Raw genomic sequence first — 7,544 nt, 5'->3', positions numbered from 1 at the left:
TGACACAGCTGGAGTTATCACAGAGAAAGGAGCTTTACTTGAGAAAATGCCTACATGAGATCCAGCTGTAAGGTATTTTCTCAATTAATGTTCAAGGGGGGAGGGCCCCTTGTGGGTGGTGCCATTTCTGGGCTGGTAGTCTTGGGTTCTATAAGAGAGCAAGCTGAGCAAGCCAGAGGAAGCAAGCCAGTAAAGAACATCCCTCCAATGGCTTCTGCATCAGCTCCTGCTTTCTGACCTGCTTGAGTTTCAGTCCTGCATCCTTTGGTGATCAACAGCAGTGTGGAAATGTAAGCTGAATAAACCCTTTCCTCCCCAACTTGCTTCTTGGTCATGATGTTTGTACAGAAATAGAAACCCTGACTAAGACAATCCCCTTCCGGCCTCCCTTTCTGCCTGGCCATCTCCAGCTCATGCTCTGATGGATCCACCACCACCTCCTCTAGGAAGTTTTCTGGGCTCTCCTGCCACCCCCAACAGTTCTATTATACCACCTGCTTCCTCGTTTTCTGTTAGATGGAAGTGTCTGATACTACTGTACCTAGCAGAAGTTGGGGGCAAAAAACTATATGCCTAGGGACCAGCTGGGTGAAATCAACAATGTTCTGCAGAATTGGGCAGCAGGAACCATGAACAGGAAAGTCCAGGGAGATGTTGTTTTGTAGAGTGCTGTGGCATAGTAGATCCCTGTTCTGCTCACCTTTGCCTTTCCCGTTTGGATGAGATGGGAAAAGAGTCAGAACAAGAGACAGGGCAACCAGGACCTGAAGAGGTTGGACTCCAGGACCCCGATGTCCTCAGAGAAGCTAGCATATCAGAGCTGGACAAGGCGCTAGAGATGATGGAAGCCCATGTCTTTCTTAGGTAAAGTGAGGCTCAAAGAAGTGTAAACATCTGCCCAAGGTCACATAGTAAGACAGGGAGTCCACCTTGGGCCAGGCGCCCTGTCCTTAACTGCTTAACAGGTGTCTTCAGCTGGGGTGGGTTAATGTCCGGACAACTATCTTCCAAATTCTTCCTCCCAGGACCCCATAGTCCTGGAAGTCCAGCCTACACTCTCCCCAGATCCCTGTCGGCCCTCAGGCTTAGAGCAACAATCGCTGAGCGCCCCCTGGATGGTGTGGTCTGGGAGGCTGTCCTTCTCCTTGACTCACCTCCAGCCCCAGAGGGCTGGACTTAAGCTCCGCGGACCCGGCCCCAACTGCACCACAGCCCGGGCTTGCTCCTGCTCTGCGAGGCCGCTCTCCTCGGAGCCCCGGGTGGGGCAGGTAGAGCCGTGTGCACTATGCCTTTAAGTCCCGGCGAGATGAGCGCTGTGAGTCGCAGCCGAGGCTAGCGCGGGACGTCGCCATCAGCCCAGCTCAGGCCAAGAGCAGAGGGACAGCGGGGACCCTCGCCGCCCACTGCGCGCCCGTAGCCGGGGCTCAGCGAGCGGCGGGCGGCGCTCGGTGTGATGCGGAAAATGTGAGAGGCAGCGCAGGGCAGTGGGGAGGTGGACGCGGAAAAGGGCGGCGGCAAGGCAGAAGGAGAGGCAGCAGGAGAGGCCGGAGACTGGTCGGGGACAGGTGGAAGACAAGAGCAGCGACCGAAAGGATCAAGAGCACACGGCTGTGGGCGGGAGTGCGGGGGAAGCCGCAGGAGCGCGGCAGCTGGGCCCGGGCTGGGGTTGTTGGCGCGGCCACGGCGGGGCAGGGCACAGCGGAGGAGCGGGAACGCCCGCGGGGTGTCCTCTGGGAGCAGCGAGGGACGTGAGGCGCGGTCGGCCCAGGAAGGGTCGCGCGGAGAGGTCGTTGTGGCAGCGGGGAGCCTTGATGAGCTCCCCAGGAGGGCGAGAACCCAAAGTGCAGAGTCGGGTGTGCACTGGCGGGGGTGTGTGCGCGCCCGGGTGTGCGCGAGTGTGAGCGCACGGTCGGGTGGGAGCGCGCGTTAGGGATTCTGCTGGCATCGCAGCGTGGAGAGCAGGAGGCAGGAGCTGGGCGCGCAGGGGAGCGCGGGGGCTCTGCCGCGCACACGTCGTGCGCGCTCTCTTGTGCACATACACTCTTTTGCACACACACATACACACGCACACACGCCCTTTCTGCTTCGTTGGTTGCTGCTGCCACCATCTCGGAGCTGAGTGAGCCCTGCGGAGAGAGAACCCAAGCTGGAGCTGGGATCCGAGGCGAGCCCAGCCTGGTGATGCCGGCCCAGAGCAGAGCCCCGCGCGGACGGCTGGCTCTGATGGTGAGTGTGGCTGGGTCTGGATGCTGCGGCTGGGCCGGGGCCGCAGGGGTGCAGGCGGGGAGCTAGGTTGTCAGCCCGCCGGCAGAGCCGCGTGCGCAGCCTCTGATTGGGCTGGAACCTCGGGGGCAGCCGTGGGGGTGGGGTGTCGAGTGCGCGTCCGTGAACGGGCGTGCACGCTCAGCACCCCCTCGGCGTGACCGCGCTCCCCTCCCGCTGCGCAGCTCTACCAAACCATCACCTGGCTCGGAAATCATCCAGGCTTGGAGCAACTTTGCGGAGCATTACCGGGCGTGGTGGGCCTGGAGGCAGTGGGGGTGGAGGTGCTTTAATGGTATAACTTTGGCTTTTCTTTCACGAGGAGAAAACAAGAGGGAGAGTGGGATGGGGGCTCTGTTGGACCCCTGAGGAATCGAGGGTTGCCTCTCTGACACTGCATCAGGTCAACCATGGGCTATCTGGGACGCCTATCAAGCCCAGCAGTGCCCCTGGAGTTGTCCCCATACTGGATTCCTGTGACCCTGCCAGGGTCAGGCGGGACCGCGTACTGACAGCTCCTCAAGGGCCAAGAGATGTCTTTGCAACTATCATGAAGGTGCGGGAGTGGGAAGCATGCAGATGTGTGACCGTGAGTGTGTCCCTGGGTGCATCCTGCTTGGTGGACTGGCTGCTAGGAGAAAGGAACTCCCTGCCAATGGAAACAACTGTGTTTGAGTTGTGCCACTTGGGGAACCGGCACTCAAGAGGCTGGGGATTGATGGGAGGGGCATAACCAGGCCCACTAGCCAGGCATCTCCATTCCACCTTTTGGGCAATGTATGTCAAGCCTGTCTCACTCGGGGTTGCCCCTTTCCCATGAGTCTCTGCTGGGCCTGTACTGGCTGCTTCAGGAAACATTCCAGAGTTCCCTTGCTAAGTCTTTATCTTCAGCACAGGTCCTTCCTCCTCGAGGAAGCAACTTTTGGCAGCTGATTGATCTTGAATCCTTCCAGTTCTCTTCTGTACAGATGAGGCCCATATAGGTCATATATTGCTTTCCCCTGGCATTCAAAGTACAAACTTTTGGGCTTTGAAGCCTTGATCTTAGCTTGGATGTTGCTTGGAGGGGCCAGCCAGCATCTAGCTGGATTTTCTAGGATGGCAACCTCTATTTGTGTCTAGCTTTCAGATGTAACACTTCCTTCCACCTCCATTATCTCCCTGGAGTCTGTCAGCCACCTCAGGAGAAGGCAGGATCCTCAGGGAGGCTTTCTGTCCACAGGAGGGTGCTGAAGCAGAAACTGAGCTAAGAGAACACCTCTCTCCTGACTCAGGACAGTCCCTTGCCTCTCTGATGGGATGCTCTGATCTTGGCCGTGGAGAAGCAAGGAGAGACAGACAGGGTAATTGGGTATTGTACATTGACCTGGAACCCTAGAGGTCTGTTGCTGGAGTCACCCCAGGACAGCTCTCTGCTGTCAGTCACCAACATCTTTCCCAGATGGGATAGCCACTCAGCCTGAAGCTGTTTCGCCAAGGCACTTTGTCTCTGACTTGATCCATGAGACCGGTTGAGCTTGTGCTGCCTAGATTTGGGACCAGAGCCTGTTTGTGCTCTATGATAGTTTGTAGCCTGGTCAGCTTGCTATACTCTGCCCAGCTCTGGCATGTCAGTATTATTTCAGGATCAGAGCTATGGTGAGCCTTGGCATTACTGGTCTGTGCGGGCCCCCTGGGCCAAAGAGTTCATCCTTCAGCAAGTAATTTTGCCATTGAGAGTTAAAAGCATCTGTTAAGGGGAGGAGAGGGATCTTGATGGCTGCTGGGCCAGTTCCTCCTCAAGGGGCCCAACTCAAACATGGGAGGCCAGAGCTGTAAGCCTGAGGTCTTTGACTCCTCAGGCCCATTCAGGCCTTTGGATGTGGCTCAGGAATGACCGGGCCTCACCTTGGGTGTGGTGATTGTGCCTGCAGGATGGGTGCAGCTTCAGCTTCCTCAGCCTCTGTTGGCATCCCTTCCCAGGCAGCCTCTCTCCTCTCCTTTCTCCTGTGCTGGTTGTGGCTGATTCTCTGACTCCTGCTGACTTGCCGTGTCTCGCCAAGGCTTTTCTGTTTCCTTTCAGCTATGCCCCCTCTCCTCCCACATCTCCCTAAGCTAGGCTTCCGTTTTGTTCTGAGGTGCTGGAAATCCAACTGAGGGCCTACATGTTAGGCAGGGCTCTCTCCTGGAGCCCTGGGATTTTGTTTCTTGGGTGTGGATCAATGTTCTAGGTGGCTGGAGAGTGGCCTAATGCCTGGCATGGCCCAACTTTTGTCATCCAGGCCTTTTTGAATTCCTGCCCTAGTCTTCTGCTCTAGAGATGGCTGTGCTCCATGCTTCTAGCTGGTTCTGGCAAAAGAGTCCTTCCTCAGTATCTTGCTAAGCTGGGGAAAGGGCAGGTCACCTCTTTGGGCCTTTGTGCTGCTGGGATACAAATCCTCCTGAGTCCCACTGACTCCCCCTTAGGGGGACAGTCACTCCACTCCAGCCACAGGACTGTGGCCCCCGGATGCTCTCCCTAGCTAAGGATCTGGCCCACCCCCTTTTTGTCTGGGGTTTAAATTGTTACATTCAAATTCAGTTACCTAAGAAAGTTGCTGGGTAGACTGGATCATGGGGTGATTCCCATGATCCAGACATTGTCTCTGACCATTTTGGGGTACCTTTAGAGGTAAAGGGTCATTCTGGCCAGCGTAATCTTTTTCATGATTTCCTAGGGCTGAATACCTGCCCACCCCCAACCATCTCTTGGACCTTTCTCTACTTCCTTGAATCCTGCACTTAGGGCTCACCGTTATTTCTGGAATGTCTGGCTTGGAACCTGGGGTGTTGTCAGTCCAGCTGCCCACATGGGATAATGATGATCTTGCTAGCCCCCCTTGGATGAGCTGTAAAGGGGAGCATGCTTGCCCCTATGGCCCTGAGTCTGAGCTGAGCAGGCTGAGTGAACACAGAAGTGCATGGATTGGGGGCCGAGAGGGGGCAGTGCAGAGGGCACTGAGAGCCGGGAGGGATTCGGGACTGTTGAGATGTTTCAGACACGTGGTGGATGCTCAATAAATCTTTGTTGAATCAATGAATGACTGGAGAATGTGGATGTGGGTGAGGGCTTTCCAGGAGATGGCCCAGCAGTAGCAAAGGCAAGGGTGTGGGAAGCACCCGGTGTGGGTAGAGTGTGTTTGCTATGGAGTAGCTCACTCGGGAGAATGACAGGCTATAAGCAAGATGACATAAAGAGAGTCTCAGTGTTCAGAGAAGGAGTGTGTGCTGATGCCAGATACAGGCAGGGGCCAAGGGTGAAATTCTCAAGGGACAAAATTAGATTTGTGATTTAAACCACGCCTGATGCTGATGATGGGGACCTTTGGCCAGAGAGGCCGTGAGATGGTCCTGATGCTGGGGGTGGGGGGTGGGGGGTGGGTGGAGTCCAGGCTTGTGGCAAAGGCAGCATCAGGGGCAGAAGCTCTTCCTGGGAATTCAAATGGTCTCTTCCCGGGAAGGACAAGTGTCAAAGAAAGACTTTTATCTTCCCGAGTTGGGACATGAGTGGGTCACAAGCGTAGGCCGAGGGCTCAGGCTATCTCCAGTCTATCTCCAGTCTCACTTATGAGACATGTAGACATAGCAAGTACCCTGAGTCACAGATGCCTGCGAGTGAGCCACTGAGCCCTTGGGCCTCAGTGTCTCTCTATAAAGTGGACGAGATTGTCTCCCTGGATAACCGGATGAGTTTGGGTGATTTATAATCTTAGGGGTCGAGGTCAGCAGATGAAGAGATTGAGCTCCAGAGGGGCTGTGGCTGGTGAAGGGCATAAAGTTCGGGGGTGCAGCATTCCAGCCTAGGGCTTCCCTGGCTCTTCCCAGGGCCTGCTGGGCAGAGGTGGGTGGGGTGGTGAGGCCTCAGGGGCTCTAAGGAGGCAGTTGCTTCTGCAGCCCAGCCGTCAGAGAGCATATGGGGCCATATGGCCACGTCCGGGGAGGCGCTGGCTGCTGGAAGAGAGATAGTGGCTGTCACCGTGTCCGTCTGGGTCTACTGGGCACTTCCAGCCACCAGGGCCAGGGCAGGCAGAGGCCAAAATGGAACCTTGATGTCCAGGTTGGTTTGGACACGGAGGTTGGGTCTTGGCAGGTGGCCCACTTGTGGCACCCATCTGCCAGGGCATCTGGACGCGCAGCTTTGTATCTGGGACTTATCTAGTTCGCTTAAGGCCAGCTGGGACAGCCACCTTGTTCTCATATGCCCCACACAGCTCTGATGGCCCTGTGGACCACAAGCCATGGGGAGCCAGTCTCAGGCCTCAGGGGAGTCCTTGTGTGTACGTGTGTATTCCCTCACACTGAGGGCTGATTCTGTCTCTGAGAGTTTTGGTGTGGACAGGCTTCTTAAATCAACCAGGCATGGTCAAAATGGCCTGTGGTGTGGATGCCAGGTGGAACTGGGTTTTTTAAAAAAAAAAATATTTATTTATTTATTTATTTATTTATTATATGTAAGTACATCATAGCTGTCATCCAGAAGAGGGTGTCAGATCTCATTACAGATGGTTTTGAGCCATCATGTGGTTGCTGGGATTTGAACTCAGGATCTTTGGAAGAGCAGTCAGTGCCCTTAACTGCTGAGCCATCTCTCCAGCCCCTGGGTTTTAATTCTTATTCAGCTGCTGCCAAGCCTGGTGAACTTGGATAAATCATATTCCCCCCCCCTTGAAATTCAGTTTCTTTACTTGTATCATGGAGAGATTGATATTAGCTTAGTAGAAATGTCACCACCACACTTTGAAAACATCCCATTCAGGCAATGATAGCTCATTTTGTGCCTTCTGCAGGGGGGAGGTAGAGGAGGAGTGTTGAGTCCTGTTGGTTTCAATGTCCTGACTGAAGCAAAGAAGAGCCTTGGTATTACCTCCTAGAACAAAATTTTCTACATGATTTTCATATACATTTAGGAGTGGTAATAGGACCTCCTACGGCTCAGGCTGGCCTTAAACTCACTATCCAGCAGAGGCTGACCCTGAACTCCTGATCCTTCTGCCTCTACCTACAAAGTGCTGGGATCACAAGCGTGTGTCGCCACATTTGGATTCATATATATGTGTAGGTTGTCATATGTATATATACACATATTGTGAAGTCTTTATTATTTTAATTTTAGGTGTATGAGGTTTTGCCTTCATCATGTAAGTGCCCAGATGCATACAGTTTCTAATCAGGTCAGCAGAGGCTGTTGGATCCTCTGCAACTGGTGTTAGAGATGGTTGTGAGCCATCAAGAGGGAGCTGGGAACTGAGCCTGGATCCTTTGCA

At 54.6% G+C, this 7,544-nt stretch overlaps 1 protein-coding gene across 5 annotated transcripts in view; it reads left to right on the top strand.

Moving 5' to 3' along the window:
- The first annotated feature begins 1,718 nt into the window (after nucleotides 1–1,718).
- Nucleotides 1,719–7,544, top strand: part of Lingo1 (leucine rich repeat and Ig domain containing 1) — a 182,100-nt gene continuing 176,274 nt past the window's right edge. For all 5 annotated transcript variants that reach the window (XM_029543333.1, XM_029543334.1, XM_021207131.2 and 2 more), the window contains exon 1: nucleotides 1,719–2,226. The gene's annotated coding sequence lies outside the window, so the exon portion shown is untranslated. The remainder of the gene's footprint in view (nucleotides 2,227–7,544) is intronic.

This window comes from Mus pahari, chromosome 10 (assembly GCF_900095145.1).
Source record: "Mus pahari chromosome 10, PAHARI_EIJ_v1.1, whole genome shotgun sequence".
NCBI classification, from domain to species: Eukaryota; Metazoa; Chordata; class Mammalia; order Rodentia; family Muridae; genus Mus; species Mus pahari.
The sequence above is the reverse complement of the archived record's forward strand: the minus strand, read 5'-3'. Positions and strand labels throughout refer to the sequence as shown.